This window comes from Aulostomus chinensis, chromosome 1 (genome assembly GCF_037954235.1).
Source record: "Aulostomus chinensis isolate RoL2024-O1b breed Wild chromosome 1, RoL_Achi_v1.0, whole genome shotgun sequence".
NCBI lineage: Eukaryota > Metazoa > Chordata > Actinopteri > Syngnathiformes > Aulostomidae > Aulostomus > Aulostomus chinensis.
The window spans coordinates 16,786,786-16,804,053 of NC_141320.1; the positions used below are offsets into that span (position 1 = coordinate 16,786,786).

Here is a 17,268-nt window from a genome sequence, read left to right on the forward strand (position 1 = left end):
TACATAACTGTAGCATCATTTTGAGGATAGTAGCAACTCTCACTACATCACTGTAGCATCATTTGGAGGATAGTAGCAACTCTCACTAAATGACTGTCAGCATCATTTTAAGGTTTCAAGCAACTCTCACCACATCACTGTAGCATCATTCATAGATTTTAAGCAACTCTCACTACATAACTGTAGCATCATTTTGAGGTTAGTAGCAACTCTCACTACATTACTGTCAGCATCATTTTGAGGTTTTTCGCAACTCTCACCACATCACTGTAGCATCATTTTGAGGTTCGTAGCAACTCTCACTACATTACTGTTAGCATCATTTTGAGGTTCGTAGCAACTGTCATTACATCACTTGAGCATCATTTTGAGGTTCGTAGAACTCTCACCACATCAGTGTAACATCATTTTGAGGTTAGTAGCAACTCTCACTACATCACTGAAGAATCATTTTGAGAATAGTTGAAACTCTCACTACATCACTGTAGCCTTATTTTGAGTTTAGCAGAAACTCTCACTACATTACTGTCAGCATCATTTTGAGGTTTTTAGCAACTCTCACCACATCACTGGAGCATCATTTCTTAGGGTAGTAGCAACTCTTACTACATCACTGAAGCATCATTTTGAGGATAGTAGTAACTCTTACTACACCACTGTCGAATCATTTAAAGGTTCGTAGCAATTCTCACTACATTACTGTCAGCATCATTTTGAGGTTCGTAGAACTCTCACCACATCACTGTAGCATCCTTTCTTAGGTTAGTAGCAAGTCTCATTACATCACTTCAGCATCATTTTGAGGTTCGTAGCAACTCTCATGACATCACTATCAGCATCATTTTGAGGTTAGTCGCAACTCTCACTACATTATTGTGGCATCATTTTGAGGTTTTTCGCAACTCTCACTACATCACTGTAGCATCATTTGTTTGGTTAGTGGCAATTCTTATTACATCACTGTAGCATCATTTGAGCATCGTAGCAACTCTCACGACATCACTGTAGCATCATTTTGAGGATTTTTGAAACTCCCACTTCATGAGTGTCAGCATCATTTTGAGATTAGTAGCAACTCTCACTACATCACTGTAGCATCAGTTTGAGGTTTTTAGCAACTGTCACAACATTACTGATAGCATCATTTTGAGATTTTTAGCAACTCTCACTACATCACTATCAGCATCATTTTGAGGTTGGTAGCAACTCTCACTACATCACTGTAGCATTATTTTGAGTTAACAGAAACTCACACTACATTACTGTCAGTATCATTTTTAGGTTTTTAGCAACTCTCACTAAATGACTTTAGCATCATTTTGAGGTTCGTAGTAGCTCTCATGACATCACTTTGGCATCATTTTGAGGTTTGTAGCAACTCTCACTACATTACTGTAGCTTTATTTTGAGTTAAGCAGAAACTGTCACTACACTACTGTCAGTATCATTTTTAGGGTTTTAGCAACTCTCACTACATCACTGTAGCATTATTTTGAGATAAGTAGCAACTCTCACTACATCACTGAAGCATCATTTTGAGATTTTTAGCAACTCTCACTACATAACTGTAGCATCATTTTGAGGATAGTAGCAACTCTCACTACATCACTGTAGCATCATTTGGAGGATAGTAGCAACTCTCACTAAATGACTGTCAGCATCATTTTAAGGTTTCAAGCAACTCTCACCACATCACTGTAGCATCATTCATAGATTTTAAGCAACTCTCACTACATAACTGTAGCATCATTTTGAGGTTAGTAGCAACTCTCACTACATCACTGTAGCATCATTTTGAGGTTTTTCGCAACTCTCACCACATCACTGTAGCATCATTTTGAGGTTCGTAGCAACTCTCACTACATTACTGTTAGCATCATTTTGAGGTTCGTAGCAACTCTCACTACATTACTGTAGCATCATTTTGAGGTTTTTCGCAACTCTCACCACATCACTGTAGCATCATTTTGAGGTTCGTAGCAACTCTCACTACATTACTGTCAGCATCATTTTGAGGTTTTAAGCAACTCTCACTACATTACTGTAGCATCATTTTGAGGTTTTTAGCAACTCTCACCACATCACTGAAGAATCATTTTGAGATTTTTAGCAACTCTTACTACATCACTGTAGCATCATTTTGAGGAAAGTAGCAACTCTCACTTCATGACTGTCAGCATCATTTTAAGGTTTGAAGCAACTCTCACTACATCACTGGAGCATCATTTTGAGGTTTTTAGCAACTCTCACAACATCACTGAAGCATCATTTTGAGATTTTTAGCAACTCTTACGACATCACTGTAGCATCATTTTGAGCTTCGTAGCAACTCTCACTACATCACTGTAGCATCATTTTGAGGTTTTAAGCAACTCTCACTAAATCACTGTTGCATCATTTCTTAGGTTTGTAGCAATTCTTTTTACATCACTGGAGCATCATTTCTTAGATTAGTAGCAACTCTCACTACATTACTGGAGCATCATATTGAGGTTCGTAGTGTCACGTCCCCATGGTCACGGGCATGGGGGCGTTGCATTATTTTTGACTTCCTTCCCTTCTCAGGTTCGAGCTTCATGGGGCGGAGCTGCTGACTAATTGGGAGCACCTGGGCCCGGCGTCTCCCAGCTATAAAGCAGGCGATCAACCTGGCCGGTTGTCTCTCGCTCACTCCTCCTGGCCCACGTCGGAGCGATGGTTGTGTTTCTTGAGTTATGTCTTGTTTAGTTCTCTGCATCCATCACACCGCACACATACACCCCCTGTACACTCATGCACACACTCGCACTCACCACTGACACTACTGATAACCACACTCCACTGTACGTTATGGTTTGCCTTGTGTTGATTTTGCGTTACTAATAATAAATTATTAGTTGTGTTTCACGTTTAGTCTGCGTCTCCCTCCTTCGATGTCACAATTTCTGAGCCGGGTCGTGACAGAAGCAACTCTCACCACATCACTGTCGCATTATTTTGAGATTTTAAGCAACTCTCAGTACATCACTGGAGCATCATTTTGAGGTTCATCGAAACTCTCACTACATCACTGTAGCATCATTTGGAGGATAGTAGCAACTCTCACTACATGACTGTCAGCATCATTTTAAGGTTTTCAGCAACTCTCAGTACATCACTGGTGCATCATTTTGAGGATAGTAGCAACTCTCACCACATCACTTTCGCATCATTTATTAGGTTAGAAGCAACTCTCATGACATCACTTTCGCATCTTTTTGAAATTCGTAGATACCCTCATTACATCACTGTCAGCATCATTTTGAGTTCATTATTATCATTGAGGTTATTCGAATCTTTCACTGCATTACTGTTAGCATTATTTTGATTTCATTAGCAATTCTTACGACATCTCTGTCGCATTATTTTGAGGTTATTAGCAACTCTTCCTACATCCCTGTAGCATTGTTTTTGAGGTCGTTAGCAACTCTTCCTACATCACTGTAGCATTTTTTGAGGTTATTCGCAAATCTTACGACATCACTCTCAGCATCATTTTGAGATCATTAGTAACTTTAATTACATCACTGTAGCATCGTTTTGAGGTTCGTAGCAAATATTACTACAAGACTGTCAGCATCACTTTGAGGTTATTCGAAACTTTCACTACATTACTGTCAGCATCACTTTCAGTTTGTTAGCAATCCTTAGAACATCACGGTAGCATCATTTTGAGGTTCGTAGCAACTATTACTACAATAATGTCAGTATTATTTTGAGTTTATTAGCAATTCTTACGACATCACTTTCGCATTATTTTGAGTTTTTTAGCAACTCTTACTAGATTACCGTCAGCATCATTTTGAGTTCATTAGCAATTCTTACAACATCACTGTCGCATCATTTTGAGTTCATTAGCAATTCTTACGACATCACTGTCGCATCATTTTGAGGTTATTAGCAACTATTACTACATTACTGTCAGCATCACTGAGTTTATTAGCATCCATCACCACGTGACTGTTAGCATCGTTTTGAGTTCAATAGCAATTCTGACGACATCACTGTCATCATCATTTTTAGGTTACTCGCAGCTCTAACCACATGACTGTCAGCATCACTTTGAGGTTATTCGAAACTTTCACTACATTACTGTTAGTATCATTTTGAGTTTATTAGCAATTCTTACGACATCACAGTAGCATTATTTTGAGTTTCGTAACAACTCTTACTACATGACTGTCAGCATCACTTTGAGGTTATTCGAAACACTTACTACATTGCTGTAAGCATCACTGAGTTGATTAGCAACTATCACTACATTACAGTTAGCATCATTTTAAGTTCATTAGCAATTCTTCCGACATCACTTTCAGCATCATTTTGAGGTTATTACCAATTCTTCTGACATCACTGTCGCATTATTTTGAGGGTGTTAGCAACTCTTACTACATTACTGTTGCATTATTTTAAGCAACTCTTTCTAACTGACTGTCAGCATCACTTTGAGGTTGTTCAAAACACTGACTAATTACTTTAAGCATCACTGAGTTAATTAGCAACTATCACTACATTACTGTTAACATCATTTTGAGTTCATTAGCAATTCTTCCGACATCACTGTCGCAATATTTTGAGGTTCGTAGCAACTTTTACTACATTACTGTCAGCATCACTTTTAGGTTATTCAAAACTTTCACTCCATTACTGTTAGCATCATTTTGAGTTCATTAGCAATTCTTACTACATCACTGTCGCATCATTTTGAGATCATTAGCAATTCTTCCGACATCACTATCGCATTATTTTGAGGTTCGTAGCAACTCTTTCTACTTTACTGTTGCATTATTTTGACGTTATTAGCAGCTCTCACTACATTACTGTCAGAATCATTTTGAGGTTATTAGCAGCTCTCACTAGATTACTGTCAGCATCATTTTGAGTTCATTAGCAATTCTTACTACATTACTGTTGCATTATTTTGAGGTTAGTAGCAACTCTTACTACATGACTGTCAGCATCACTTTGAGGTTGTTTGAAACACTTACTACATTACTGTAAGCATCACTGAGTTTATTAGCAACTATCACTACATTACTGTTAGCATCATTTTGAGTTCATTAGCAATTCTTACGACATCACTGTATTATCAATTTGAGGTTAGTTTCAACTTTTCCAAAATTACCGTCAGCATCATTTTGAGTTCATTAGCATTTCTTCCGACATCACTGTCGCATTATTTTGAGATTATTAGCAATTCTTCCGACATCATTGTCGCATTATTTTGAAGTTCATAGAAACTCTTACTACATGACTGTCAGCATTACTTTGAGGTTATTCGAAACTTTCACAACATTACTTTGAGCATCATTTTGAGTTCATTAGCAATTCTAATGCGGCTCGAGGCCACGCTGGTTCACCGAGCGACAAGGTGAGCCTTGAAAACGGCATCGGTCGAGCTTCCCGGGCTTGGGATATCCGACATCCGGCATCGTTGTGAGAAACAAAGGGGGCTGCGCACGCGGCAGATTGGCACAAGGTAGGAAAGATCAGGCGCTGTGTCGGCCTCCCTGCCTGTCAGTCAGAAGGCTGTGTCCCTGGAGCTCATGTCTGTTCCTAAGCTCAGCGAGTCATACTTACCTGGCAGGGGAGATACCATGATCAGCAAGGTGGTTCTCCCCGGGTGAGGCTCAGCCATTGCACTGGGGCTGTGCTGACCCTGGTGAATTCCCCAAATGTGGGCATCTCAACTGCATAATTTCTGACAGTGGGGGACTGCGTCCGCGCTCTCCCCTGTGATCGTGTGAAAAAAGGAAAGAAAGAAAGAAAGGCCGACCACGGCGGCAACAACAACAACGGTGACCGCCTGTCCCGGCCAGTTGGCGGTCTCCTCTTGTGCTGGCCAGCCTGAGGAGACCGCGGAGGACGTAGCCTCGATGAGCTCCCAGTATCTCTCACACCTTCCAGCCCTAAATGAAGAGGGCAGGGTTTCTGCCACATTTAGTTGAGGGTCATGGTATCTGACAAGCCCTGGGCTCAGGACAATACATCCACGGCTCGTCTTCGCAGTAAGTGGAATGATACCAGAGAATTCATGCGTGGGAGGAGATCAACTTGGAAAACCCCGACTCCAGGATGAGTCGCTGGCTTGTGGCTTTGAACACCGCTTTGTTTTACTTTGAGTCGCCCCACTAGCATAGCAGGGTGAAGGCACCGATTGCCTTTGCTTTGGATAGCAGTGGGGACAACCAGTGTGCCAGATGTAGTGTTTATGGCACTGCATTTTGTGTCGCCACCCAAAATGTTGCAGTTCCTGCCCACAGCCGCGGCCGGGATTGGCTGTACCGGGGGTGCTGGCTCTCACGTCGGGTGGCTGACAGGCATCGCTTCTTGGCCTTTTGGCTAAGATCAAGTGTAGTATCTGTTCTTATCAGTTTAATATCTGGTACGTTCCCTATCCGGGAACCATATATTAAATTGCTTTTTGGAACAGGGAAATGGAACGGGAGCTTGCTCCGTCCTTTCCACGCATCAACCTGGTATTGCAGTGTTTCCAGGAGTGGTGCAATGCCCCGCATTTCTCGTCGGAAATAAAACAAGCCTCCGCCAGGCACTCGCTCACCTGCTCCACCCAAAGCCGGACCAGGGTTCTCCTCCTGCACTGCAGCTTTTCCTCAGCCTGCGGCCGCAATGGCCTTCCAGGAACAGTGCGGGCCCCTCCCCTTTTGTCAGGAGCAAATCCCGTGCTCTTCAGGCCAACTCTCGAGTGCTGCACATGAGGCCGGGGCTGGATTTCTGCCCGCGCTGCCGCTGGGCGTCAAGTTGTGGCTCCGTTTGCACTCCAGATAAGGATGGAGGTCCGCTGACGGCACTGCTCTCGGAGCCTTTCCCAAAAGGCTTTGGAATGCACTCTGAAAGACCTGAACCTTCAATGTGCCTGAGCTTCCCGGGCTTGGGATATCCGACATCCGGCATCGTTGTGAGAAACAAAGGGGGCTGCGCACGCTGCAGATTGGCACAAGGTAGGAAAGATCAGGCGCTGTGTCGGCCTCCCTGCCTGTCAGTCAGAAGGCTGTGTCCCTGGAGCTCATGTCTGTTCCTAAGCTCAGCGAGTCATACTTACCTGGCAGGGGAGATACCATGATCAGCAAGGTGGTTCTCCCCGGGTGAGGCTCAGCCATTGCACTGGGGCTGTGCTGACCCTGGTGAATTCCCCAAATGTGGGAATCTCAACTGCATAATGTCTGACAGTGGGGGACTGCGTCCGCACTCTCCCCTGTGATCGTGTGAAAAAAGGAAAGAAAGAAAGAAAGGCCGACCACGGCGGCAACAACAACAACGGTGACCGCCTGTCCCGGCCAGTTGGCGGTCTCCTCTTGTGCTGGCCAGCCTGAGGAGACCGCGGAGGACGTAGCCTCGATGAGCTCCCAGTATCTGTCACACCTTCCAGCCCCAAATGAAGAGGGCAGGGTTTCTGCCACATTTAGTTGAGGGTCATGGTATCTGACAAGCCCTGGGCTCAGGACAATACATCCACGGCTCGTCTTCGCAGTAAGTGGAATGATACCAGAGAATTCATGCGTGGGAGGAGATCAACTTGGAAAACCCCGACTCCAGGATGAGTCGCTGGCTTGTGGCTTTGAACACCGCTTTGTTTTACTTTGAGTCGCCCCACTAGCATAGCAGGGTGAAGGCACCGATTGCCTTTGCTTTGGATAGCAGTGGGGACAACCAGTGCGCCAGATGTAGTGTTTATGGCACTGCATTTTGTTTCGCCACCCAAAATGTTGCAGTTCCTGCCCACAGCCGCGGCCGGGATTGGCTGTACCGGGGGTGCTGGCTCTCACGTCGGGTGGCTGACAGGCATCGCTTCTCGGCCTTTTGGCTAAGATCAAGTGTAGTATCTGTTCTTATCAGTTTAATATCTGGTACGTTCCCTATCTGGGAACCATATATTAAATTGCTTTTTGGAACAGGGAGATGGAACGGGAGCTTGCTCCGTCCTTTCCACGCATCAACCTGGTATTGCAGTGTTTCCAAGAGTGGTGCAATGCCCCGCATTTCTCGTCGGAAATAAAACAAGCCTCCGCCAGGCACTCGCTCACCTGCTCCACCCAAAGCCGGACCAGGGTTCTCCTCCTGCACTGCAGCTTTTCCTCAGCCTGCGGCCGCAATGGCCTTCCAGGAACAGTGCGGGCCCCTCCCCTTTTGTCAGGAGCAAATCCCGTGCTCTTCAGGCCAACTCTCGAGTGCTGCACATGAGGCCGGGGCTGGATTTCCGCCCGCGCTGCCGCTGGGCGTCAAGTTGTGGCTCCGTTTGCACTCCAGATAAGGATGGAGGTCCGCTGACGGCACTGCTCTCGGAGCCTTTCCCAAAAGGCTTTGGAATGCACTCTGAAAGACCTGAACCTTCAATGTGCCTGAGCTTCCCGGGCTTGGGATATCCGACATCCGGCATCGTTGTGAGAAACAAACAGGGCTGCGCACGCGGCAGATTGGCACAAGGTAGGAAAGATCAGGCGCTGTGTCGGCCTCCCTGCCTGTCAGTCAGAAGGCTGTGTCCCTGGAGCTCATGTCTGTTCCTAAGCTCAGCGAGTCATACTTACCTGGCAGGGGAGATACCATGATCAGCAAGGTGGTTCTCCCCGGGTGAGGCTCAGCCATTGCACTGGGGCTGTGCTGACCCTGGTGAATTCCCCAAATGTGGGAATCTCAACTGCATAATGTCTGACAGTGGGGGACTGCGTCCGCGCTCTCCCCTGTGATCGTGTGAAAAAAGGAAAGAAAGAAAGAAAGGCCGACCACGGCGGCAACAACAACAACGGTGACCGCCTGTCCCGGCCAGTTGGCGGTCTCCTCTTGTGCTGGCCAGCCTGAGGAGACCGCGGAGGACGTAGCCTCGATGAGCTCCCAGTATCTGTCACACCTTCCAGCCCTAAATGAAGAGGGCAGGGTTTCTGCCACATTTAGTTGAGGGTCATGGTATCTGACAAGCCCTGGGCTCAGGACAATACATCCACGGCTCGTCTTCGCAGTAAGTGGAATGATACCAGAGAATTCATGCGTGGGAGGAGATCAACTTGGAAAACCCCGACTCCAGGATTAGTCGCTGGCTTGTGGCTTTGAACACCGCTTTGTTTTACTTTGAGTCGCCCCACTAGCATAGCAGGGTGAAGGCACCGATTGCCTTTGCTTTGGATAGCAGTGGGGACAACCAGTGCGCCAGATGTAGTGTTTATGGCACTGCATTTTGTTTCGCCACCCAAAATGTTGCAGTTCCTGCCCACAGCCGCGGCCGGGATTGGCTGTACCGGGGGTGCTGGCTCTCACGTCGGGTGGCTGACAGGCATCGCTTCTCGGCCTTTTGGCTAAGATCAAGTGTAGTATCTGTTCTTATCAGTTTAATATCTGGTACGTTCCCTATCCGGGAACCATATATTAAATTGCTTTTTGGAACAGGGAGATGGAACGGGAGCTTGCTCCGTCCTTTCCACGCATCAACCTGGTATTGCAGTGTTTCCAGGAGTGGTGCAATGCCCCGCATTTCTCGTCGGAAATAAAACAAGCCTCCGCCAGGCACTCGCTCACCTGCTCCACCCAAAGCCGGACCAGGGTTCTCCTCCTGCACTGCAGCTTTTCCTCAGCCTGCGGCCGCAATGGCCTTCCAGGAACAGTGCGGGCCCCTCCCCTTTTGTCAGGAGCAAATCCCGTGCTCTTCAGGCCAACTCTCGAGTGCTGCACATGAGGCCGGGGCTGGATTTCCGCCCGCGCTGCCGCTGGGCGTCAAGTTGTGGCTCCGTTTGCACTCCAGATAAGGATGGAGGTCCGCTGACGGCACTGCTCTCGGAGCCTTTCCCAAAAGGCTTTGGAATGCACTCTGACAGACCTGAACCTTCAATGTGCCTGAGCTTCCCGGGCTTGGGATATCCGACATCCGGCATCGTTGTGAGAAACAAAGGGGGCTGCGCACGCGGCAGATTGGCACAAGGTAGGAAAGATCAGGCGCTGTGTCGGCCTCCCTGCCTGTCAGTCAGAAGGCTGTGTCCCTGGAGCTCATGTCTGTTCCTAAGCTCAGCGAGTCATACTTACCTGGCAGGGGAGATACCATGATCAGCAAGGTGGTTCTCCCCGGGTGAGGCTCAGCCATTGCACTGGGGCTGTGCTGACCCTGGTGAATTCCCCAAATGTGGGAATCTCAACTGCATAATTCCTGACAGTGGGGGACTGCGTCCGCGCTCTCCCCTGTGATCGTGTGAAAAAAGGAAAGAAAGAAAGAAAGGCCGACCACGGCGGCAACAACAACAACGGTGACCGCCTGTCCCGGCCAGTTGGCGGTCTCCTCTTGTGCTGGCCAGCCTGAGGAGACCGCGGAGGACGTAGCCTCGATGAGCTCCCAGTATCTCTCACACCTTCCAGCCCTAAATGAAGAGGGCAGGGTTTCTGCCACATTTAGTTGAGGGTCATGGTATCTGACAAGCCCTGGGCTCAGGACAATACATCCACGGCTCGTCTTCGCAGTAAGTGGAATGATACCAGAGAATTCATGCGTGGGAGGAGATCAACTTGGAAAACCCCGACTCCAGGATGAGTCGCTGGCTTGTGGCTTTGAACACCGCTTTGTTTTACTTTGAGTCGCCCCACTAGCATAGCAGGGTGAAGGCACCGATTGCCTTTGCTTTGGATAGCAGTGGGGACAACCAGTGCGCCAGATGTAGTGTTTATGGCACTGCATTTTGTTTCGCCACCCAAAATGTTGCAGTTCCTGCCCACAGCCGCGGCCGGGATTGGCTGTACCGGGGGTGCTGGCTCTCACGTCGGGTGGCTGACAGGCATCGCTTCTCGGCCTTTTGGCTAAGATCAAGTGTAGTATCTGTTCTTATCAGTTTAATATCTGGTACGTTCCCTATCCGGGAACCATATGTTAAATTGCTTTTTGGAACAGGGAGATGGAACGGGAGCTTGCTCCGTCCTTTCCACGCATCAACCTGGTATTGCAGTGTTTCCAGGAGTGGTGCAATGCCGCGCATTTCTCGTCGGAAATAAAACAAGCCTCCGCCAGGCACTCGCTCACCTGCTCCACCCAAAGCCGGACCAGGGTTCTCCTCCTGCACTGCAGCTTTTCCTCAGCCTGCGGCCGCAATGGCCTTCCAGGAACAGTGCGGGCCCCTCCCCTTTTGTCAGGAGCAAATCCCGTGCTCTTCAGGCCAACCCTCGAGTGCTGCACATGAGGCCGGGGCTGGATTTCCGCCCGCGCTGCCGCTGGGCGTCAAGTTGTGGCTCCGTTTGCACTCCAGATAAGGATGGAGGTCCGCTGACGGCACTGCTCTCGGAGCCTTTCCCAAAAGGCTTTGGAATGCACTCTGAAAGACCTGAACCTTCAATTTGCCTGTTTTGCCAAGAGATGGGTTGTGAACTTGATGTTGAAATGTGAAACCCCAGCTTGCTGCCTTCAGTCTTTCGGAATTGGGCCGCTTGCGTTGACAGCTCTCATGGTCGCGACGCTCCATTCGAGGGTGAAAGCGGACGGAGATTGGTTTTTTACTGCGGGGCACGATGCGTGCGGTTAGAGGCCACGCTGGTGCCCCCAGCGAGAAGGTGAGCCTTGAAAACGGCATCGGTCGAGCTTCCCGGGCTTGGGATATCCGACATCCGGCATCGTTGTGAGAAACAAAGGGGGCTGCGCACGCGGCAGATTGGCACAAGGTAGGAAAGATCAGGCGCTGTGTCGGCCTCCCTGCCTGTCAGTCAGAAGGCTGTGTCCCTGGAGCTCATGTCTGTTCCTAAGCTCAGCGAGTCATACTTACCTGGCAGGGGAGATACCATGATCAGCAAGGTGGTTCTCCCCGGGTGAGGCTCAGCCATTGCACTGGGGCTGTGCTGACCCTGGTGAATTCCCCAAATGTGGGAATCTCAACTGCATAATTTCTGACAGTGGGGGACTGCGTCCGCGCTCTCCCCTGTGATCGTGTGAAAAAGGAAAGAAAGAAAGAAAGGCCGACGACGACGGCAACAACAACGGTGACCGCCTGTCCCGGCCAGTTGGCGGTCTCCTCTTGTGCTGGCCAGCCTGAGGAGACCGCGGAGGACGTAGCCTCGATGAGCTCCCAGTATCTCTCACACCTTCCAGCCCTAAATGAAGAGGGCAGGGTTTCTGCCACATTTAGTTGAGGGTCATGGTATCTGACAAGCCCTGGGCTCAGGACAATACATCCACGGCTCGTCTTCGCAGTAAGTGGAATGATACCAGAGAATTCATGCGTGGGAGGAGATCAACTTGGAAAACCCCGACTCTCAATTCTGACGACATCACTGTCGCATCATTTTGAGATCATTAGCAATTCTTGTTACATCACTGTCGCATTATTTTTAGTTTCATAGCAACTCTTACTACATTACTGTGTCATTATTTTAAGTTTTTTAGCAACTCTTCATAAATTACTGTCAGCATCACTTTGAGTTTATTAGCAACTATCACTACATTACTGTCAGCATCATTCTTGAATTCATTAGCAATTCTTCCGGCATCACTGTAGCATCTTTTTGAGATCATTAGCAATTCTTACTACATCACTGTCACATCATGTTGATATCATTAGCAATTCTTACGACATCACCGTAGTATTATTTTGAGGTTAGTAGCAACTCTTACTACATGACTGTCAGCTTCACTTTGAGGTTGTTCAAAACACTTACTACATTACTGTAAGCATAACTGAGTTTTTTAGCAACTATCACTACATTACTGTTAGCATCATTTTGAGTTCATTAGCAATTCTTACTAAATCACTGTCAGCATCACTTTGAGTTCATTAACAATTCTTCCGACATCACTGTAGCATTATTTTGAGGTTATTAGCAACTCTTACTACATTACTCTCAGCATCATTTTTAGGTTACTCGCAACTCTAACCAGGTGACTGTCAGCATCACTTTGAGGTTATTCGAAACTTTCACTACATCACTGTCGCATCATTTTGAGATCATTAGCAATTCTTCTGACATCACTGTCGCATTATTTTGAGGTTCGTAGCAACTCTTACTGCATGACTGTCAGCATCACTTTGAGGTTATTCGAAACTTTCACTACATTACAGTTAGCATCATTTTGAGTTCCTTAGCAGTTCTTCCGACATCACTGTCGCATTATTTTGAGGTTCGTAGCAACTCTTACTACATGACTGTCAGCATCACTTTGAGGTAGTTCGAAACACTTACGACATTACTGTAAGCATCACTGAGTTTATTAGCAACTATCGCTACATTACTGTTGGCATTATTTTGAGTTCATTAGCAATTCTCACTACATGACCGTCACATCATTTTGATATCATTAGCAATTCTTACAACATCACTGTAGCATCATTTTGAGATCATTAGCAGCTCTTACTAGATTTCCGTCAGCATCATTTTGAGTTTATTAGCAATTCTTCCGACATCGCTGTCGCATTATTTTGAGTTTTGTAGCAACTCTTACTATATGACTGTCAGCATCACTTTGAGGCCATTCGAAACTTTCATTCCATTACAGTTAGCATCATTTTGAGTTCATTAGCAATTCTTGCTACATCACTGTCGCATCATTTTGAGACCATTAGCAATTCTTCCAACATCACTGTCGCATTATTTTGAGGTTCGTAGCAACTCTTACTACATTATTGTCAGCATCACTTTGAGGTAGTTCGAAACACTTACTACATTACTGTTAGCATCATTTTGAGTTTATTAGCAATTCTTATGACAACAGTGTAGCATCATTTTAACGTTAGTTTCAACTCTTCCTACATTACCGTCAGCATCATTTTTAGTTTTTTAGCATCTCTTACTTCATCACTGTAGCATCATTTTGAGTTCATTAGCAACTCTTCCGACATCACTGTCGCATTATTTTGAGTTTAGTAGCAACTCTTACTACATGACTGTCAGCATCATTTTGAGGGAGTTTGAAACTCTTCCTACATTATTGTAAGTATCACTGAGTTCATTAGCAACTATCACTACGTTACTGTTAGCATCATTTTGAGTTCATTAGAAATTCTTCTGAAATCACTGTCGCATTATTTTGAGGTTATTAGCAACTCTTAATACATTACTGTCCGCATCATTTTTAGGTTACTCGAAACTCTTACCACATGACTGTCAGCATTACTTTGAGGTTATTCGAAACTTTCACTACATTACTGTTAGCATCATTTTGAATTTATTAGCAGCTCTTACTAGATTACCGTCGCATCATTTTGAGATCATGAGCAATTCTTCCGACATGACAGTCGCATTATTTTGTGGTTTTTAGCAACTCTTACTACATGACTGTAAGCATCACTGAGTTTATGAGCAACTATCACTACATTACTGTTTGCATCGTTTTGAGTTTATTAGCAATTCTTACGACATCACTGTCGCATCATTTTGAGATCATTAGCAATTCTTCTGAAATCACTGTCCCATTACTTTGAGGTTCGAAGCAACTCTTACTACATTACTGTCAGCATCACTTTGAGGTTAATCGAAACTCTAACCACATGTCTGTCAGCATCACTTAGTTTATTAGCAACTATCACTACATTACTGTTAGCATCAATTTGAGTTCATTAGCAATGTGGGGCTTTGATTGGGAATTGTAAGAAAAATCACTGAATGAACAACACAAACACAGACTGTGTCTGAAATTCCACACCTGCACTTGAAACCAGTGTGGAATCAATTGTATCCACTGTCAATCCTGATTCTGGAGAAATTTCTTTGTGTGTTTTGATGGACGCGAGCCAAGCAGAAATTTCCCACAATGAAATAGGGCGGCGTTTGGTCAGTGTTGAGCAGGCGTCAGTCTGACAATGATGTCATATTATTGTGTCATCACTTGACCAGACCCAAAAGTAGGCTCAGGTATCAGTTTCTTCTCAATGCTAATGTCTGCTAGCTTAGTCTGCTACTTTGATGGCTCTGCCTGCTCAAAGGTCCAGACCCCTGGATGTGGTGGTTCCTACCTGAACGTAGATTCTGTCAGCTCATGTTGTTAAATCAACTCACCAGGAACACCAGTAGATTTCAATGGACTGACAATGAGTCTCATTGAATGGGTGTCTCGTCCAATGAGAAACAATCAGTCTCAGGTTGAAGCTCATCAATGAGGTCTTGTGGATCAGTGGCTTGCATGAATGAATGAGTTGGAAGACTTCTTGGAAATTAAAGAGGATTTAATACAATTAAGAAAACACTTAAGACAGAGTGATAATTCCAGCAGAGTAATTAAGGCCCATATTGAGTAGCAGGTATGAATTAGCCTGGATTTATCTGAGCTTCAAGTAGACGGCTAAGAGGCAGGTGGAAAGGTGTGTAGGATGAACGATGGTGACCTCCAACCAAATGAAGAGGACTGAGTGGAGGCTGACCAGCTCTACGGAGTCAGGCGGAGTTTGGCAGCGAGACAGGAGTCCAGGCCTGAATCGGTGAAAACCAACGTAACCGGCTTACGTTCTCAGCTGGATTCTCCCATCGATGTACGACGCCTCTCCAACGAACTGGTGGGAGGACGGCCTCCAAAGCCTCCACCTCGTCGACCGTGGCTCCCGCTGAGATTCGCTCGATGAAGAAGGGAAGCGCGTTGATTGGCTACCCTCTGGTCTCAGGCTGCTGGCTGCCTGGACTAAGCTGCTCTTCTCCAACACAAAGGTGGCTTCTCTCTCTTCAAGGCTCACAGGAGGTCAAGAGTGTAGCGACCGTGAGCCGAGATCGATGATGAATTACAAAAATAGAAAATCAAAAAATAAATTAGAGGAATAGAAAAGAAAAGGGGGGGGGCGGACCAGCTGCTCTAGGAGCTCACACACAAAGGGCAGAAACAAGAAGCACTGAAGAGAGCGCCAGCAGTGGATGGTGCCACCACTGTTACAGTAAACTGGTCCGCCTCAGAGCAGTGACCTTTGACCTGTGAGGGGTTGTTGGCCAATCAGCACACTTTGCTGTCTTCAGTCCTTCTCAGATATCAACAAATGAAGCTGGTTGAACAGACAGCAATCATCATCACTCAGAGACATCACCTGGAGAGGAAGACTGCTCAGAGTTCTGACAATGACAGTGAAGAGACAAGGAGAGCTGGACAACCACAGACAGTGAAACATTCGGAACATCATGTTGATACACGTGTGTGTGTGTGTGTGTGTGTGTGTCAGAATCGGAATCAGAATCTTTTATTTTCGTTGTAGGGGGGGGGGTACAGTGACAATAGTTAGAGCGCTCTTCCAGAGCCACCGTGCACCACAGAATGCAGATACAAAGAAAAGATAGAAAAGATAAAAGCAAGATAAAAGACACTGTTAGAACAGAGAGATCCATCAACCCACCAACCAGAGGTGTGTCTGGTACAGATGTGGAATTATTGGCTCACACAATGTTGAGGCAACTGGAAGAAGACAAACAAAAAAGGCTGGTGTGATCCAGACCTTCATCAAAGATGGTCCTGGAGAACTGTTCAATGTGTCAGGACTTCTGTCCATTGTCTTCTGCTTATCCTGTTCAGGGTCATGAGGGGGTGGAGCCTATCCCAGCAGCTTTTGGGCGACAGGCCGTGTTCACCCTGGACAGGTCACCAGTCCATCACAGGGCCAACACATCCACAGACAAACATTCCAAGCCAGACTCAGGAGGATCTCTCCACCCTACAGACTGTAAAGGAACCATCAAAGATGGCAGTTGGAGTTCTGTGGATCTGTGCTGGATTCCTCATCCTCACGGACCAGAAGTCTGTCTGAAATACTGCACTGATTGATGATCTTTTCATGAATCTGGAAAAGCTTCTAAAATGAAAGGAAAACAATCCTATCTTCTTCATGTCTCAAGCCAAATCAAACCAAGAGTTCTTTTATCATATTTTTTTAACCGGACGTCTGCTTTGACTGGTTGGTTGCTGAAAGAGAGCAGGACAGGACAGACAGCAGAAGACAAATATAGAGAAGGAAAGACAAAAGACAGAGAGAAAGGAGGGAGAGAATGACAAAAAGATGGGAACAAGATGAGGGTGAAAGACAAGCAGAGAGAAAGACAGAGGGACAGGGGGATGGAAGACAGACACACAACCAACAACAGCAGCAGCAATAATAGTAAACTAGCTGCCAATGATAACATCTCCTGGTCGCTGAAGCAATCAACTTCATAATAGGAGGATTGAAGAGCCAGGAAATAAAATATTAGCACAATACTGATGTGAATGTTCGTGCAATACTGAGAACACTGATATGTAGACGACTAGTAGGGGCGGCACGGTGGTGCAAGAAGACAAACAAAAAAGGCTGGTGTGATTCAGACATCCATCAA

General features: G+C 46.0%; 9 non-coding genes across 9 annotated transcripts; all 9 read left to right on the forward strand.

Moving 5' to 3' along the window:
• Positions 1-5,590: 5,590 nt before the first annotated feature.
• LOC147270562 (U1 spliceosomal RNA) lies at positions 5,591-5,754 on the forward strand. Its single transcript, XR_015116870.1, has one exon. It is a non-coding gene; the product is annotated as a U1 spliceosomal RNA (small nuclear RNA).
• Positions 5,755-6,340: 586 nt separating this feature from the next.
• On the forward strand, positions 6,341-6,531 carry LOC147270563 (U2 spliceosomal RNA). The gene has a single exon (XR_015117054.1). It is a non-coding gene; the product is annotated as a U2 spliceosomal RNA (small nuclear RNA).
• Positions 6,532-7,073: 542 nt separating this feature from the next.
• On the forward strand, positions 7,074-7,237 carry LOC147270564 (U1 spliceosomal RNA). The gene has a single exon (XR_015117005.1). It is a non-coding gene; the product is annotated as a U1 spliceosomal RNA (small nuclear RNA).
• Positions 7,238-7,823: 586 nt separating this feature from the next.
• Positions 7,824-8,014, forward strand: LOC147270565 (U2 spliceosomal RNA). Its single transcript, XR_015117323.1, has one exon. It is a non-coding gene; the product is annotated as a U2 spliceosomal RNA (small nuclear RNA).
• Positions 8,015-8,556: 542 nt separating this feature from the next.
• On the forward strand, positions 8,557-8,720 carry LOC147270566 (U1 spliceosomal RNA). The gene has a single exon (XR_015116903.1). It is a non-coding gene; the product is annotated as a U1 spliceosomal RNA (small nuclear RNA).
• Positions 8,721-9,306: 586 nt separating this feature from the next.
• On the forward strand, positions 9,307-9,497 carry LOC147270567 (U2 spliceosomal RNA). Its single transcript, XR_015117094.1, has one exon. It is a non-coding gene; the product is annotated as a U2 spliceosomal RNA (small nuclear RNA).
• A 542-nt stretch (positions 9,498-10,039) lies between these two features.
• On the forward strand, positions 10,040-10,203 carry LOC147270568 (U1 spliceosomal RNA). The gene has a single exon (XR_015116891.1). It is a non-coding gene; the product is annotated as a U1 spliceosomal RNA (small nuclear RNA).
• Positions 10,204-10,789: 586 nt separating this feature from the next.
• LOC147270569 (U2 spliceosomal RNA) lies at positions 10,790-10,980 on the forward strand. The gene has a single exon (XR_015117290.1). It is a non-coding gene; the product is annotated as a U2 spliceosomal RNA (small nuclear RNA).
• Positions 10,981-11,754: 774 nt separating this feature from the next.
• Positions 11,755-11,918, forward strand: LOC147270570 (U1 spliceosomal RNA). The gene has a single exon (XR_015117080.1). It is a non-coding gene; the product is annotated as a U1 spliceosomal RNA (small nuclear RNA).
• The last annotated feature ends 5,350 nt before the right edge of the window (positions 11,919-17,268 follow it).